Below are 16074 nucleotides of genomic sequence, written 5' to 3'. Positions count from 1 at the left end.
CAGTCCCCAGAGGCGCAGGTGGCCAGAGCCCATTCGCCGCCGCCGCCGCCGCGCGGGGGGCGGGGGGTGGGGAGCGCGGGGAGCGCGGGGTGGGGGCGGGGAGCGCGAGGTGGGGGCGGGGGAGGCGGGGGGTGGGGAGCGCGGGGTGGGGGCGGATCGCACCACAGGCCGGGAGGGCGGAGGGAGAGCGTCACGCGGGGAGGGGGCGGGGAGGGCGGCAGCGGCGGGGGCGCGCGCGGGCGCGGGGCCAGCCCTGCCTCGCCTGGGTCGCCGGCTGACGCGCGCCTCAGTCAGAGCCTCAGCCGCGCGGGCGCAAGGAACGGCGCGGGGCTGCCGGAGGCTACAGCTTCGTCGGGGACGGACGACACCGGCGCTCAGGGTCGCGGGCAGCCGCGCGTGGGCCAGGCGGTGGGCGCGGCGGAAGAACGTGAGTAGCTCCGCGCGCTGCTGGCGGTGACACTTGGTCCCGCTCGGGGGCGATGGGCTGGAGAGGCGGAGGGCGCGGGGGGCGACTGTGTTGTCACCGGGACACCGGCCCGCGCTTCGCAGCGCCGCGCCAGCTCTCTGTGCGGCAGGGCCAACCTAGTCCTCAGCTACCCCCTTCTCAGCGCCCGGCGGGGAGAGGGGACCGGAGACCGGTGCCCGCAAGGCTAAGATACAGCGGCGCCAGCCGCCCCCCCATTACCTCCCCTGTCGGTGGCCAACTTGTGCATCCGCGCCCCACTCTTTCCTTTAAGCCCTGCCTGGAGGTGGCTCTGGGGCCGTTGGGCCTGTAGAGGCTGAGGGGGCCGGGCGCTGCGGCTCGCCGGGCAGGGACGCGGAGCGCGCGGGCTGTCACGCCGCAGGGCCGGCGCGGCGAGGAGCGCAGGTGTCGGGCTGGCGCTCTCGGGCGTGTGCGCGTTCCGGTCCCCGCGGACACATCTGGGCGTGGGCTTTGTTCGGACGCGCTCACACCTGCGCGCGTCGCTGGAGTTCAGCGGCGAGCCAACCTCCACTCTCGCCAGCCTGGAGAGAACTCGGGGAACCAGGGGTGGGGGCGCGGAGACCCTTGAAGCAGTAGGGTTGGGGGGCTTTCCGGAGGCTTTGTTGGCCCTACAGGTGCGGGTCCCCGGGGTCCCGGCGTCCCGCCCGGCTTCGCGGGGCTGGGACTTTTTGGGACTGGCACGCCGGGGCTTGGTGCTGACTCAGAAGAGCCCCTTCCCAGCCCTGGCTCCCCACGGTGGGATCTGGCAAGAGCTTCGCCCGGCGATGCTGTGTTGAGGCGGCAGTCGCTGCGGGCTCTGGAGAATCCGTCTCCCGGCGAGCGCCATCTGCGCTGTGCACCGCCCCCGACCCCCTGCACGCCGGGCGGATGGGCGTCGCAGGCGCAGGTCCCCGGCGGTTCGCCGGCCCAGCCACTCCCCGCCCGCATCTGCCCGTGCGCAGAGGGGGAACCGGCGTGTCGCGGTCCAGTGAGCATTTCTCCGAGAGCACCGTACTCTGGGCAGCAAGCGCCCCCGGAGGGTTCCCTGGGCCCTGGGGGGCTGGTGAGCAGGCCGCTCCCCACCCCACCCCTCCCCTCCCCTCCCCTCCGAGTCGCCTCCCCTCCTGGTCGGCTCCCGGCCCGCAGCAGCATCTTCTATCCCCCGCACGCTCGGGGGCTGTCCCTGAGCAGCTGCGGGTGAGGAGGGAGGGCGCCGAACGGTGGCGCGTCTTTCCCGCCCCGCCTCTCTCCTGCCGTTTTCGCATCAGCAGTTCCAGCCGGAGGCTACATCCGGCGAGGAGCAGTCTGTCCTAAGAGCGAAGCGTTCTCTTCCTTCCTGGTCCCGCATGGTTAACGCGCAGAGGTGCGGATTAGAGAGGCTGGACCCTTCCTCGCCTGAGGCTCTAGCAAGGAGAGATGGAGGAGAGTGTAACCGGGCAGGAGGCATTCCTTCTACGCCAGGAGCTCCCCCTGGGGCTACCCAGGAAGGAACACGGTAGCCACTGAATACGAACATACAGGAGGCTGGGCTGCTTTGGTTGACATTGCTTTATGCCAACCGTGCCCTGTTATTGAAGTATTGTAATAATAGCTCACGAGCAAATGAGACCTTCCCAAATTACTGAAGTGGATTTAGACAATTGGATACTTTCTACTTTAATAGTAATAATAGTCAACGTTGCCTGAAAGCTTCAAATGTGCCGGGCGCTGTGCATATTACATGTATCTATAATCTCAATTTCCACAGTAACTCCTTTTTAAAAAATAGGAGACAGAGACTTAGAGAGGTCGAGTAACTTTCCCAAGGCCGCATAACTAGAAAGTGAGGGAGCGGGGATGAGCTTTTTGCCCCTACACTTTACCATCCAAGACTATGAAGATGTGGCCTTTTGGAGGCTTATCCTTAGTTTAAGGGAAGACTAAGACCACAGTGTTCAAATTCAGGGACGTGTAAGCCCGTTTAATTCTGGCCCCTGCAGACCTCACGGTAGCAGGCGATATTGTAATTCAGTGAACTTTTATTGTGGAATAGCCTTTTTATTGCCCTGTATTGCCCTTCAGTTCCTTTACATGGTCCTTTATTCCTGTTAGCTTTTAAGTACTTGGCTGTTAACCCACAATCCAACCCGTTATAGTCACTGGGCTGTTCTTAAGTGACGAGAGCCCCCTGTGATTCCAGAGAGGCTGAGAGTTTCCTGGCACAGCACAGGTTTTGAGAAAACTTTTTCTTTTCTTTCTTTTCTTTCCTCTCTCTTCCTTCCTTTCTTTCTTTCTAGAAAAAGCAAACCTTTCCATTTGGCAAACGTTTCCACTTCAGGTTCCCAGCCCTGAACCTCCTTTGTAGAATCTTTTGACTGAGGAAGATTTACTCCTCAAATTGAATGTTGAGTCTGAGTAAGACTCTAGTATAAACTTAGGAAAGAATTCGGTATGCTAAATATATGACTGTGGTACGTTGATAAAGACGCTCCTTGTTCACTAAAAGAAACAAGAATTTGAACGAAAGTGAAATCAGCTCTTCCTGGAATAGCTTTTAGAATGATTGTAATTGACCAGTTGGAAACATGAATTCATTTTGCTCTCTTAATCCTGCTGACTCATGGTCTTCTTTCAGCCGGCTTTCTGCATTATTACAGGAAAGTCGCTAAACATTTCGCACAATCCAGGAATTTCAGAGCTGTAAGAGAACATGGTTCCTAAACCTTTGGGTTTCAAAATGAGGACAGTGGAGCTCAGAGAGGTCACCCAGCCCGCTAATGCAGGGTAGTGATGAGGTCTTTGGACTGTAGGCCAGTCCCCTTACATCATTTTTGTTATTGCAGCAGCGACAGTAAACGAAAAGCAAGTCATCTTTGGCAGTGGTACTTCGGGGAAGCTAATGCAGCAGTGTGTTGAGTGTGAGTGCTTCAGAAGGGTGAGAGGGCCTACACTTGGATGTAGAAATATATAGACTTGGGCTGTAGAAGATTTCCTTAAGAGTCATTTCCAAATTTCTTTCATGTAGAGTACGTTTCCTTGTGTGATCGGCTGAATGTAAATAGAATCTGCAGATATTATGTGGTACAAAGGAGCTATTAATGGAACCCCTCAGGAATCTTTTCTGGTAAAGAGATACCTTCATTCATTCATTCATTCATTCATTCATAAATATTTACTGTTCTAAGCACTGGGGATACAGTGGTGAGCAAAGCAGGGCTCCTGCCCTCAGGGAGATTAATTCTGATTGTATCATTTTTGGCTGCATACTTACATACACGCATTCTGTTTTCTCATATCATAAATGAGCAGTTTGATGAACTTGCACAAACTGAACACACGATGTACCTGCTCAAATCAAGGAACAGAACGCGATGAACATCTAAGAGAGCCCTCTTGTGGCTCCTACCAGTCATTACTCTCCCGTAAGGGTACCCACTGAGACACCCAGCTCTTTTCCTGATATTCTCACAGTGAAACCAGAGGTCTTTGTCTTAGCTCGGGCTGCCGTGACAAAACACTGTTGACTGGGTAGCTCAAAGAACAGACATGTATTTTCTTACAGTTCTGGAGAGCGGACGTCTGAGACCAGAGGGTCTGGGTTCTGGTGAGAGCCCGCACCCTGGCTTGCCATGGATGGTCTTCTCCCCGTGTAGTCTTACACCTTTCCTCAGCGCGTGTCTGTGGAGATCTCTCTCCTCCTGTCTGCTTGTAAGGCCACTGATCCTCTGGGTTAGTGCCCCTCTTACCTCATTTAACCTTGCTTCCTAAAAGCCCTTCCTCCACATACAGTCACACTGGGAGTTAGGACTTCAACTTGTGAATCTAGGGGAGCGGGGTACAGTTCGGTCCATGGCAGTTGAGATTTGCTGCCTCGCTCCCAGCCTTTTGGTGTCTCATCCCTATTTCCAAGGAGCACTTTCCATCTGAGAAACGTGGTAACCGATAACAAATTTAACTAAGCTGTAAAGCTCCTAAGATGTTCTTCTGTAGGAAGATTTGTCTGTGTCCAAAGCCTGCTCTAGGTCTGCCTTCAAGTGCCGAGAGGGTTGGTGAAGGGGAAATGATTTGCAAATGATTGGAAATTACTAACTAGGTTCAGATATACTTTCCCTTTTATGTTTCGTGCTTCCTCACCTGAGGGAGCCCGGAACTTCCTCTGGTGAGGGCAGGGAAGGTGCCCTCCTAGCCTCCAGGGATTCTGAGGGGAAGGAATCCAGTGAATCCAGTGGCTTATTTTTGTTAACCCCTTGTCTACCCAGGCAAGTAAAAAGCCCCTTTAGTTTTAAAGGGTCTGTATTGACATCAGAGGCTGAAGTTTCTAAGAACAAGAACATGTGCCAAAAGGACCTGATGAATGTTTATTTTCCCCCTCAGGATGTGCAGGAGCCGCCATACATTTTTATGGTGGTGAAATGCATAGAACATAAAATTGACCATTTTAACCATTTTTAACTGTAGAGTTTAGGGGCATTAATTACTTCACAATTTTATACAGCCATCACCACTGTCCCTCTCCAGAACTTTTCTCATCTTCCCAAACTGAAACTCTATGCTCATTGAACAATAAACTCCCCATGTCTTCCTCTCCGCCACCCCCTGCCAAGCATCATTCTACTTTCTGTCTCTATGAGTCTGACTACCCTAAGTACCTCATATAAGTAAAGTCATACAGAAGCTGCCCTTTTGTGACTGGCTTAAGCCACTCAGCATAATGTCTTCAAGGCTCATCCCTGTGTCAGAATTTCCTTCCTTTTTAAAGTGGAATAACATTCCATTGTATGGAGACACCACATTTTTTTTTTTAGTTCATTCATGTGTCAGTAAACAGTTGGGTTGCGTCCACTTTTTGGCTGTTGTAAGTCATGCTGCTGTGACCTGGGTATACGAATATCTTTTTGAGTCACTGCTTTGAACTCCTTTGGGTCTATGCCCAGAAGTAGGATTGCTGGACGGTATGGTAGTTCTGCTTTAACTTTCTGAAGACATACCACCCTATTTTCTGTAGCAGCCACACCCTCTTACATTCGCAGCAGTGGTGCACGAGGGTTCAGCTTTCCCCATCTTCACCAGCACTTGTTTTCTCTTTTCTTGATGATAGCCATCCTAATGGGTGTGTAAAGAACCAAAGCTGTTATTTTTGAAAGGTATAAATTAATATGCGATGCATTAATAAATCATTCACCGTATTTTCTAACTTAGTGGTTTAATTTTTATGAATAAGGAAATGTATGGTTTCTAACAAGTGTGATTGACCCCATACTTTGTGCAAAGCACGAAAAGGATGCTGTGGAATCGGTGACACCAAGCCAGCCTTGGTGACACATGCTCTTGTGAGTTTTTAAAAGAAATGTTGAATTAGAATATATGTCTGTAGTGGTTTTGCTCTGAGGATAGATTACATACTAGTATGTTTTTGTTTTACTGAAGAAGTAAACATTATTATTTTAACCCAGATCAGGAGCAGATTTGCCTCCTACCTGGAAATAGGTAGGACTAGCCTGTGCTGGGTGTTCAGGGACATGCTGGAGTTGTAAACTGCAAGTCCGCACTGGGCATTTCTCCCCACCGCCGGCTCTACCAGGATGACAGCATAAACGCTCACCACCCAATTATAATTGCTTAGCTGAGCTAATAAAAAAGAGGCGGGGTCAACTTAATTGACCGATTTTGCTGGCCTACAGGCTTGGAATTTTCAAATTAGAAAAAGGTAATTTTTAAAAGTCTGATGCAGGGTTTCCCTTAAGTGACTAAAAAACTAGTGACTGTAAAAAAGGCGAGTTAGTAAAGGGAACAAATCTGTATACAAATGCTCATCTACTGCACATATTGTCCAAATAGCATAAAGTTTAAAAATAAGAATGACAAATCTTATCTTGTCTTCGGTATTCCCTGATTTTCTTCCATACTGTCCTGCTCTCATGTTTAAGTCGCATGAGAATGAGAATGACAGTTCTCATCAGGAGAAAATGATGCTGAAAAAAATTCTTCTTATTAAGTGATGATAGGAAGGGCTGGAAAGAATATTTTGAATATACATACATATTCATATGTGTTTTAATTTTCTGATGTGTGTGGTGTATTGGCTCAAAAACCCTGTGTAACCAGAAAAATATATTCCCAAGGGCATCTGAGGGAACCCTGTGGGAGGTCTTCTACTGTGTAATATGCCATGAATTTGATTTATCTTTCCCAAGTGGGCTGAGAGCATTTGAAAAATTCAGTATATGTATTCAGTATGGAGTGATCTCTTCTCTAAATTTCAACTTGAAAGCTAATTTCATGCCGCTTTCAGATGCCCTTGGCCTTTGAAGGGTATGATTTACAGCATACGTTCTGGATGAACATTACAAACTCCGGTTAATCCCTTAACGGATTCTCTCTCAAGGGAAATTGAAGGGAAACGTACTTCCATTAATTATGCCTTAAGGTGAAAATGGACTGTCGAGAGAGTTCGGTTCTGGAGTTTTGAGGTCTTTGAGGAAGGATGGCTTGCGAGCTGGTGTGCTGCTGGCTTCCAGAGTCTTGTGCGGCTTTTCAGTCCCTCACCTCAATAGGGAGCTGAAAGGACAGAAGTGAACAAAGGAGGTCTGTTTTGCCTGCCCCACTTGCTGGGCTGTTGTCTTGGCCCTTTTCAGCGAAGGAGGGGCGGGGGGAGCTGGGTCAAAGTTGAAGAACACTGAAAAGGAATTCAAGCCTCATGTCGAAATCTGAATTATAGCTGCAGTTTGAGTGCCGAGTAGATGAGTCTGAATTGAAATTTTTGAATCTGCGGAAGCTTCAGTGACAGATGGTGTTGGAACAACGTACGTAGAGCTGGGTGGTGCACCCGAAGCATCGAGTCGAGGCACTCGGGAGACATCCAGTTAACTGACAAAAGTTTCAGGACTGTTGGAAGTGCAGTTTGATGCTGTGTGCTGCACTGAGACCTTGCACTGTGTGTGTGAAGGGGAGGCCCTGTGTCTGGCAGACACTCAGATGCTCTGGTCCCTCGTAATTAATTGCATTGCAAATATTCTTCTGACTGTTCTCCTTCCCCCCGCCCAGTATCTAGTGAAATAAATACAGAAGTGCCAAATCAGCGTCCCTTGTGAAATCTCACTACTGTGTTTTGATGTTGACCCCAGATTGTTTTGATATATGACAAGATAAATCTGTCCTCAATATTGACTAATCAGTGTGTTTCCCTGGATGAGTGTATTTATGAAGAGTGGTTTCAGCCTTCTGCTTCTCGTGGGAGTCCATCACTGTCCCATTTGTTGTTGAAGTTCTTAATAAGGCATGTGGTTCCCCATTCAACGGGGGTAGGGAGTGTCTGATTGAAATTTTTTCAGGTAAGAAGTTGGCTGTGTGTGTAACCAGAATAATAAGGCAGCTGCTGGGAAGGTGAAGTTATTAAAACATAAAGTGGAGTGAAAAATAACTGGGGTTAATTTGAAACACTTGCTGGTGCTCCATAAACCACAGCTGGAAGAGTTTTGCTTTGGTGTCTTTGACCATTTAAATGACTTGATAATGTACTCTTGTTCTGATAGTTAGTAGCATGACAGGGAAATGCCTTTTCATATACAATGAGTACATCCAAATGAATATTTCTACTGTTAGGGCAATACGTTGACATGGTGATAATACGAACAAAATAGTCAAGTAAAAATTGAGAGATAATACTGTACAGTAAGCACAAGTAAATTTACTTCAGACTTGAGTATATAACTTGCATCGCATGAATCATGATATATACACTTTGTATGTCTCATAGATTTTAAGGTAACTTGCATTTTAATAGTTGGAATAAGGTTTAAAAACTCCATGACTATGTATATATTTCTGGTAACAGTTACCTTGATGTGAAATCATAGTGGAAGGTAAAAATCCATCAAGGGTTTATTGCTGTCCTAGGACTGTAGGGGGAATTCATTAAACAGCAGGGAGGGAGGGAGTTCACGGTCAGATTTATGGGATTGGAGGAGTGGAGATCAGAGAATGTGAAGGATTCGAATGGAAGGAAGGCTCAGGTGGTTAATGAGCATTGTGGCATCCAGGCGAAGTGTCCTGTGGCAGAAGGAGTGAGATATTTTAAAATCAGGAGGATAGTAAGGAACAGAGCACTGTAAAGCTGATGACTTAGCATCCGAAAGAAAAAGGGGGGAGAATAAAAATGTGGTGATTGCGTGGCTAATGGGGACTAGTCTCCAATTTAATAGCATCTGATAGTAAATATTTTTAAGATTTTATTGTGGTACTTTCGGTCATGGAAGTAAATTGACATTATCGAATAGAAACACCTCACAAATCACTTTGCAAAAACGAAATACGATAGTGTATTTCTGTTGAAAAGAAAGGCACCGAGAAGAATTTACTAGGAGTCCAAGGTAAAATTACTTCATCACAACGCAGTTAAATTTTTGGATCATTTCTTCTCTCCAGCTATCTTGCTCCTTTAGATTCAGAGGGCTCCGGCTCGAGAACATTTGATATATGGAAACATGAGCACATTTGGGGTCATTATTCCTGTTAAAGAGGACTCTTCACTTTGCACAAGGATTTTATGATGAGTGAGCTTCTGTCGCACGTCAGAGTTCAACTCAGGAACAACTCTTCAGGGCAATGTCAGTAGACAGAATCATCTAAAGAGCATCACAGACACCGAGTGAAAGCCAAGCGAGTGAGACTAAATCAAAGTCAGGAAAGAGGTGGACAGGCAGTCGATGGGGAGAAGTGCCTCAATTGTACGAAAATATTTGATACTTGCTCTGGATAACCTGGAGAGGCCAGTTCTCTCAGGATAAAGGAAAGCCCATAATAAGAGTCATCCAGGTAATCCAGGGACTTTTGGCTTTGCTCGTAGTAGAATTCTGTCAGCTTTCCCCAGGCTTCTAAGCGTGGAAATCCAGCCCTTGCTCTGTTCCATTAGGAGCCTGAGCTGCATTGTGGGGCAGTATGTATGCCAGAGCCCCCTGTTTGATGAATGAATGAATGACCTTGGAGGGATAAATTGGGAGCTCAGGATTTACAGATACTACCTACTATGTATAAAATAGATAAACAACAAGGACCTACCCTATAGCACAGGGAACTATATTCAATATCTTGCAATAGCCTATAATGAAAAAGAACGTGAAAAGGAATATGTATATGTATAACTGAACCACTATGCTGTACGTCAGAAACGAACACAACATTGTAAACTGACTATATGCCAATTAAAAAGAGAAAAAGAAGAATGAATGACTGAATACATGAATATTGCAAAATGTCAAGTGAATCTGTGGTTGGAGAAAATTGGGGAATTGTGTCTCTAGTCCTGTTTGAAGAGACTGATGAAGGCTAGACCGTGGGAAATCAAACATGCATAATTTCATGCCTGGATTCGATATGATTGTAATTTGCTTCCTGGTTCTAAATGAGACACTTGAGCAGGCGGGTGAGGTCATGCAATCTGGAAGGGTACCATTTTTGAAATTGCCACTCTGGAGCCCTAAATGACATCCTTGTGACCCAAAAAGCGCCTCTGTAATTTTCCACCTTTGCAGGCAGCGGACAACTCCGTATTTTGCCCAGGACTTCGCTTCCCTTCCCTGCCTGGAGCTGGTGCTTGTCATTTTGCTCCGGAGGTCTCTGGGTGGCTGCACACTGATTGAGTTTAAGCCATCTCTGAGATTGCTTTCCACCCTCTGCGTTTGGAGAAATCAGAAGTGAGGCACACGGGACTGAAATGAGAAGTGGGGAAAGGCTGGCGTGGGAAACAGAGCAGGAGAGTTTAGCTTGCTCTTTAAAAATGGAACTCTCCCCCTTCGTGGGTTGGTCATGAAGTACTCCTGTCTGTGTTTCCTTTATATTCCAAGGTGAGTTGAGTTACAGCATGGCGTTTCCCAACTTGTTAGTGGGGTTGGAGTCATTGAGTGGGTTCGGAGCAGCGGGGCTGTGTTGGAGAGATGCCCTGAGTGAAAATTTTCTTGAAATTTGTGATTAATTAAATTTTGAGCAGTTCTGGCTTACTCTGGGCTAAGAAACATCGGGAAACTGGTCACTTTGGATAAGCTGCGTGAGTCCTTCTTTTCCTTTAGCTGGAAAATGAAGATACGACTCAAAAAATGTTCTTGTCATCAACCCTGCCTCAGGAGAGGGTGTCGCTATGACAAATGATGAGACAGATGACAGTACTCAGAGAAAGACCGCATCAGTCTGTGTTCTTTTTGGGTAGAACACACCAGCCGTTTTTGTCTTCATGGTAATATTCTGCCAGATTTGCTTCAGAGATACGTCTGTGTCATAATCCTTAGCAACAACTATGTCCACTTGACTTTGAATAGATGAAGTGGTCTCACGCTGCAGTCTGAGAGATTGGTACCCTTTTTGGTACTTGACAGTGGGACCATTTTCCAAAATATCAACTATATTCTTAACTTTCAACAAATGATAGTAAATATGTGATGGTGAGATTGATTCAGTATGATAAAAAAGGTGTAAATTCTGCAAATACATCTTTTCCAGTTGTATTCAGTGTCAGTAATACTGTCTTTTGAAATCTAACTGGGTTTTATTCCAAGCCATATCCTATTCATATTTTTCAAAAAGACAGTCAGTAATTTTTTGTGTCAGCCATGACCAACTAGCAACCCCACAGATCAATAAAGCATGAAACCGCTTTAATGTATTAAATTCATCTAGTGCACAAGCTGCATATGCTTAGAGGTTTGGTATAAAGAGAAACACACTCAGTGAGGCTTGTGAGCAGGTTTGCATTAACCCTTAGTACCTCGGACTATGACCTTATTTGGAGATAGGGTCTTTACAGTTAAAATGAGGTCATTAGAGTGGGCCCTGATTCCGTGAGGAGTGTCTCTATAAGAAGAGGAAATTTGGAGGCAGGCACAGTGGGAGAAATCCTTGTAGACATGAAGGCAGAGGTCTGCAAGCCAAGCAGGGCCCAAGATTGCCAGCAAACCGGCAGAAGTTCGGCTCTCAGAGAGAACCAGCCCTGCTGACACTGTGAGAACTGTGAGACAACACATTTGTCATTTAAGCCACCCAGTGTGTGGTACTTTGTGACATCAGCCCTCAGAAACCAGTGTGGAATGCAACAATGAGGTCACCTGTTTCTAAGTCTGTCCTTTACCAAAAGAGAAAGGGTGAAAATATAGCCCCTTCACATCCCTGTGTTCATGTCTGTGTCTGTGTCTATCAGTGTCTACTTCACATACCAAAGGAGCATGGGTCCAGGAGTCAGTTATTTAGAAAGGCTCTGTGCTTTGAATCGAGCGCAGAAATACTGGGAGTGGTGAGGGGAGTATTCATTTTATTAACTGGACAAATGTGTGGAGTTGGTCGTTTAGTGAGTTGGTTATTCTTCTGGGTTGTAATCAAGCCGACTCCAACTTGGCTGCCTTTCTCAAGTGTAAATTGTCATCCCTTGGAAACTTAAGGGGGTGGATTTTGTTGAAGTTTCTGCAGGTGCCCTGGCTGCTCCCTGCCCATTGGGAGGTGTCTCTTGACTTGCAAAATGGTGTGATGACTGATATTTCCTCCTGCGAGGAAAGCGAAGGCTTGGATGAGCCTAGTTCAGTGGGAACGCTGCTTCACAGGGACCAGGGGAAGGATGACACTGGAGAATTTTGCAGCTAACTGTAATCAGGCAGCACTCTTGTCTCTTTGAGGAAGCAGGATTGCCAAATGCTCTTAGTTAACTTGAATATTAGTTGGAATGAAATGGAAACTCTAAAGCCAGTTTTAGCTGGTCCTCAAGGACGTCTGCCCACTTGGTGTGAATCCTTCATTTCCACCAGTGATGCCTTGTCTGCCTCACGTGGTAAGCTTGGCAGTGGCCCTAATTATTAGTGTCATGTTTATGGCGTTTCATGAGCTACCATGTCCAAAGCAGGACCCAGTTGTTTTAAGCAATAACAATGAGATGATTTGGTAGGAAGTTTCTTTGGATGAGCACCGAGGACTTTACACCTGTGAGTTGGTGTGATTCAGTAATTCTAACTTTATTATGTAAACCATTTGCCAATTTGTGGTTTCCTCCCAGTGATAACCATCTTCCCTTGCTATGAACTTGAGTCTGGAGGGACCAATGGAAACCCACCAGCATCCAGCGGCAAATAATTTGGAATCATGGCTGTCTGAGTTTTGCAGGCTCTTCCAGTCTCTCTTTTCCATGGCAGTGAGGCGCAAGTTGATGGAGTGAAATGCCCAGGGCTCTAGGAGCAGAGAGCCTGGGTGGTTTGTTTCTGAAAATCATTCTCTTGGTATAAACACTTTAAATCTTTTAAATATTTGCCTCGAAAGACAATTTGGGGAAGGGGGCTTGGAAGATTCGTGGGAACCACTGTAACGTTTGGTTTGGACCGAAGTTCGTTTGCCAGCATGTTCATGTGGGGCCAGCACTGCCAGTCCCCAGAGAAGCGGCCAGCCTTAGATCCATTTTATTATTTTGAATTGCTTTGCTACACTGGATTTTGTTACACTGAACTCATATTTTAAAATCTTTTGTGGAAGAAGACCACGCTCTCCTTACTTTCCAACTCTGGACAAGCAGAATGCAGCTTGGGAAAGCAGTCACAGCCAGGGAAATGAAAAGGGCTGCTCCACTCAGCATCTGAGCCTGATTTCGGCCCTTCCCACCCCTTCTCTGGTCTCCTCAGCAGTTAGGAGGGGGGCCAGTGATGACTGTGAGTTGTCGCACACCTGTGACCAACAGTGCCTCGGTCAGGGAGTGGTGGAGTATCAGTTACTTGAAATGGATGAGTTGTAACAGCTGCTGCCTGTGGCCCAGCTGGCTCCCTGCCCAGCACTGACAACTGCTCGTCACATCCTGCTGTCACGCCGCCTCGGCCACCTCCACCCAGAAAGGGGGCCGAGCCTATCGCTCCCAGACATTGCTTCACGGACAGTCTGCTCCTGAGGTCATATTTATATACATGTAAATGCTCTTTGAATTTTAGGAAATGAGATCACAGTGATTTTTACAACTTTTTACTCCATATATATATATGTGTGTGTATTTTTAATTGAAGTTTAGTTTACAAGATTGTGTCAGTTTCTGGTGTACAGCATAATGCTTCAGTCATACATGAACATACATATATTCATTTTCATATTCTTTTTCACCATAAGTTCCTAAAAGGTATTGAATATAGTTCCCTGTGCTCTACAGTATGAACTTGTTGTTTATTTATTTTATATATATTAGTATGTGCAAAGCTTTGATCTTCCAATTTATCCCCCACCACCATAACCATAAGTTTGTTTTCTATGTCTGTGAGTCTCTTTCTGTTTTGTAAATAAGTTCATTTGTCTTTTTTTTTTTTTTTTAAATTCCACATGTAAGTGGTATCATATGGTATTTTTCTTTCTCTTCCTGGTTTACATCACTTAGTATGACAGTCTCCAGATCCATCCATGGTGCAAATGGTGATATTTTAATCTTTTTTATGACTGAGTAGTATTCTATTGTATACACATAACACAGCTTCTTTATCCAGTCATCTGTCGATGGACATTTAGGTTGTTTCCATGTCTTGGCTATTGTAAATAGTGCTGCTGTGAACACTGGGGTGCATGTATCTTTTTGAATTAAAGTCCCCTCTGGATATATGCCCAGAAGTGGGATTGCTGGATTGTAGGGTAAGTCTATTTTTAGTACAACTTTTTATTCTTCTTAAATAATGATAATCCCTGACACTTATTGGTTGCTTATCTATTTGGAGCACCTTAGATGAATTATCTCATTTAATCTTCACAACAGCCTTTAGAAGTCAGAGGCAAACTTTTTCTGTGAAAGGCCAGAGAGTAAATATTTTGACTTTGTAGGGCATGCAGTCTCTCCCTTGTCATAGACAGTATGTAAATGAATGAGCATTTCTGTGTTCCCATAAAACTTCCTTTACAGAAATAGGCAGTGGGCCAGATTTGTCCCATGGGTCATCGTTGGCCAACCTGTGCTTTATGTTATTATACCCATTTTACAGATGAAGAGACTGAGGCTTGGGGAGTTTAAGTAACCATTCAAAATAGCACAGCTGTTAAGTTGCAGAACTGAAAATCTAGCCCAGTGAGTCTGACCCCTGCCCCATAGTTTTAACTCCTATGAACTAATATGTTATCTTGCTTTGAGAAATGACAAAGAATTGGAATTTTAGTTTTCACATGTTGTGAGTCATAGATTATGACCAAAACTTCTATGAGAAACCTTCACTGCCCTTAGAAACCTTGTGTAGGGAAGGGTATCAGTTCTCATCCTGAAGATGCAAATGGGTAAATGCAGGTAGTCTGATCTACAGCATAGTCCAGTGATTGGACTGTGTCCTCCAATAATTGAATAAAGCTTTTAAGATTATTCAAATGACCTGATATTGTGGTCATTTTCAATAGGATTGCAGATAGCAAATTACTCTCATTTTTAAAAATATATTATTACTTTTAAAAGTTTGCTTATACATTGGTGGCTCCTGTATTATATAGTAAGATAACTTTAGCACATTCCTAAGGAAGAGTTTAATTTTTATTAAAAAAAAAAAAAACAAGTATTCAGAAGCGTTTCTTCCATGTTCGATATAAAACCCTTGAATGAAAGTTCTAAGCAGTTTTTATTTTCCAGGATGGACAGCTCCTTTCGTGTTTTATTTCCATGGTAACAGTTAAATTTCGACTTGAGAACAACACACCTGCAAGATAACCATCCGGTTGACATTGTCAGCCATCCCCTTGGGGAAAGGGCAGTGCTTCATGGTATCGAGATGGCACCTGAAGTAGAATTACACAGGCTTGCCGTGTTGTTTCTTTCTTTTTTTTTTTTTTCTCTACAGCAAGCTTTTATTTAAAGGCTGAAGGTTCTCAGCATCAACTGAAGTTAGGAAACATTGCGTTTTAGGCAGCAGTTCAGCACACACAAAATACCATGACCAGCCAGACTTCAAAGATGTTCCTAGGACACCAAAAAGAGCTCCAGAACTCCCAGTTCCTAACCTCGGGGTGAATGAAACTTTAGGAAGTATGCAACTGGCAAAGCGGAGGCTTCATGTGACTAAACATTGTTGCCTGACTTTGTTGGAGAGAAGCTCAAAACGGAGCCACTCCCTGATGGAGAAACCAGAGAGTGGAAACTCTTGTAGGGAGGTAACCCTACTCTCTTTGGGGAAAGCCAAAGTCTTTGAATTTAGTGAGCCTCCCCCATTCATTACTAAGAAAGCTGATGGAGGGAGAAAACCCAACTGGTGGAAAAGTTGACTGCAGTGGCGGTGCCCGCATGAAGTGGTTACTGTGAATAAACTGATGTGACCCATTTTAAAGGGCATGGTTGATAAATGGAGAAACGTGTTTTCTGTTGAATCATTTCATAGGAAAGATAGTCCCAGGCTTAGTTTATTTAATTAAAAAAAGTCAGCCGAAATTAAAAATGGAATTATGGTACTATGGACAACTTTTTGTTTTCATGGTATTTTTTTAACACCTGTATTGAGGTATAATTTACATACCATAAAAATCTACCCATGGTAAGGACACAATTCAGTGATTTTTAAAATAAATTTATAAACTGTGCAAGTGTGTGGTAAGCAGATCTCTAACTGGCTTGTAAGGTTCTCTCCCCTGGTATTTGTGCCTTATATAATACCCTCCCTTTAAGTGTGGGT

At 45.6% G+C, this 16074-nt stretch overlaps 1 protein-coding gene across 3 annotated transcripts in view; it reads left to right on the top strand.

The window, feature by feature from the left end:
- The first annotated feature begins 248 nt into the window (after positions 1–248).
- The window catches only part of NRCAM (neuronal cell adhesion molecule), a 266458-nt gene continuing 250632 nt past the window's right edge, over positions 249–16074 (top strand). For all 3 annotated transcript variants that reach the window (XM_074367673.1, XM_074367671.1, XM_074367672.1), the window contains exon 1: positions 249–427. The gene's annotated coding sequence lies outside the window, so the exon portion shown is untranslated. The remainder of the gene's footprint in view (positions 428–16074) is intronic.

Source organism: Camelus bactrianus, chromosome 7 (assembly GCF_048773025.1).
Source record: "Camelus bactrianus isolate YW-2024 breed Bactrian camel chromosome 7, ASM4877302v1, whole genome shotgun sequence".
Lineage (NCBI taxonomy): Eukaryota > Metazoa > Chordata > Mammalia > Artiodactyla > Camelidae > Camelus > Camelus bactrianus.
Note: the sequence above shows the minus strand (reverse complement) of the source record. Positions and strands in the feature narration are given on the sequence as shown.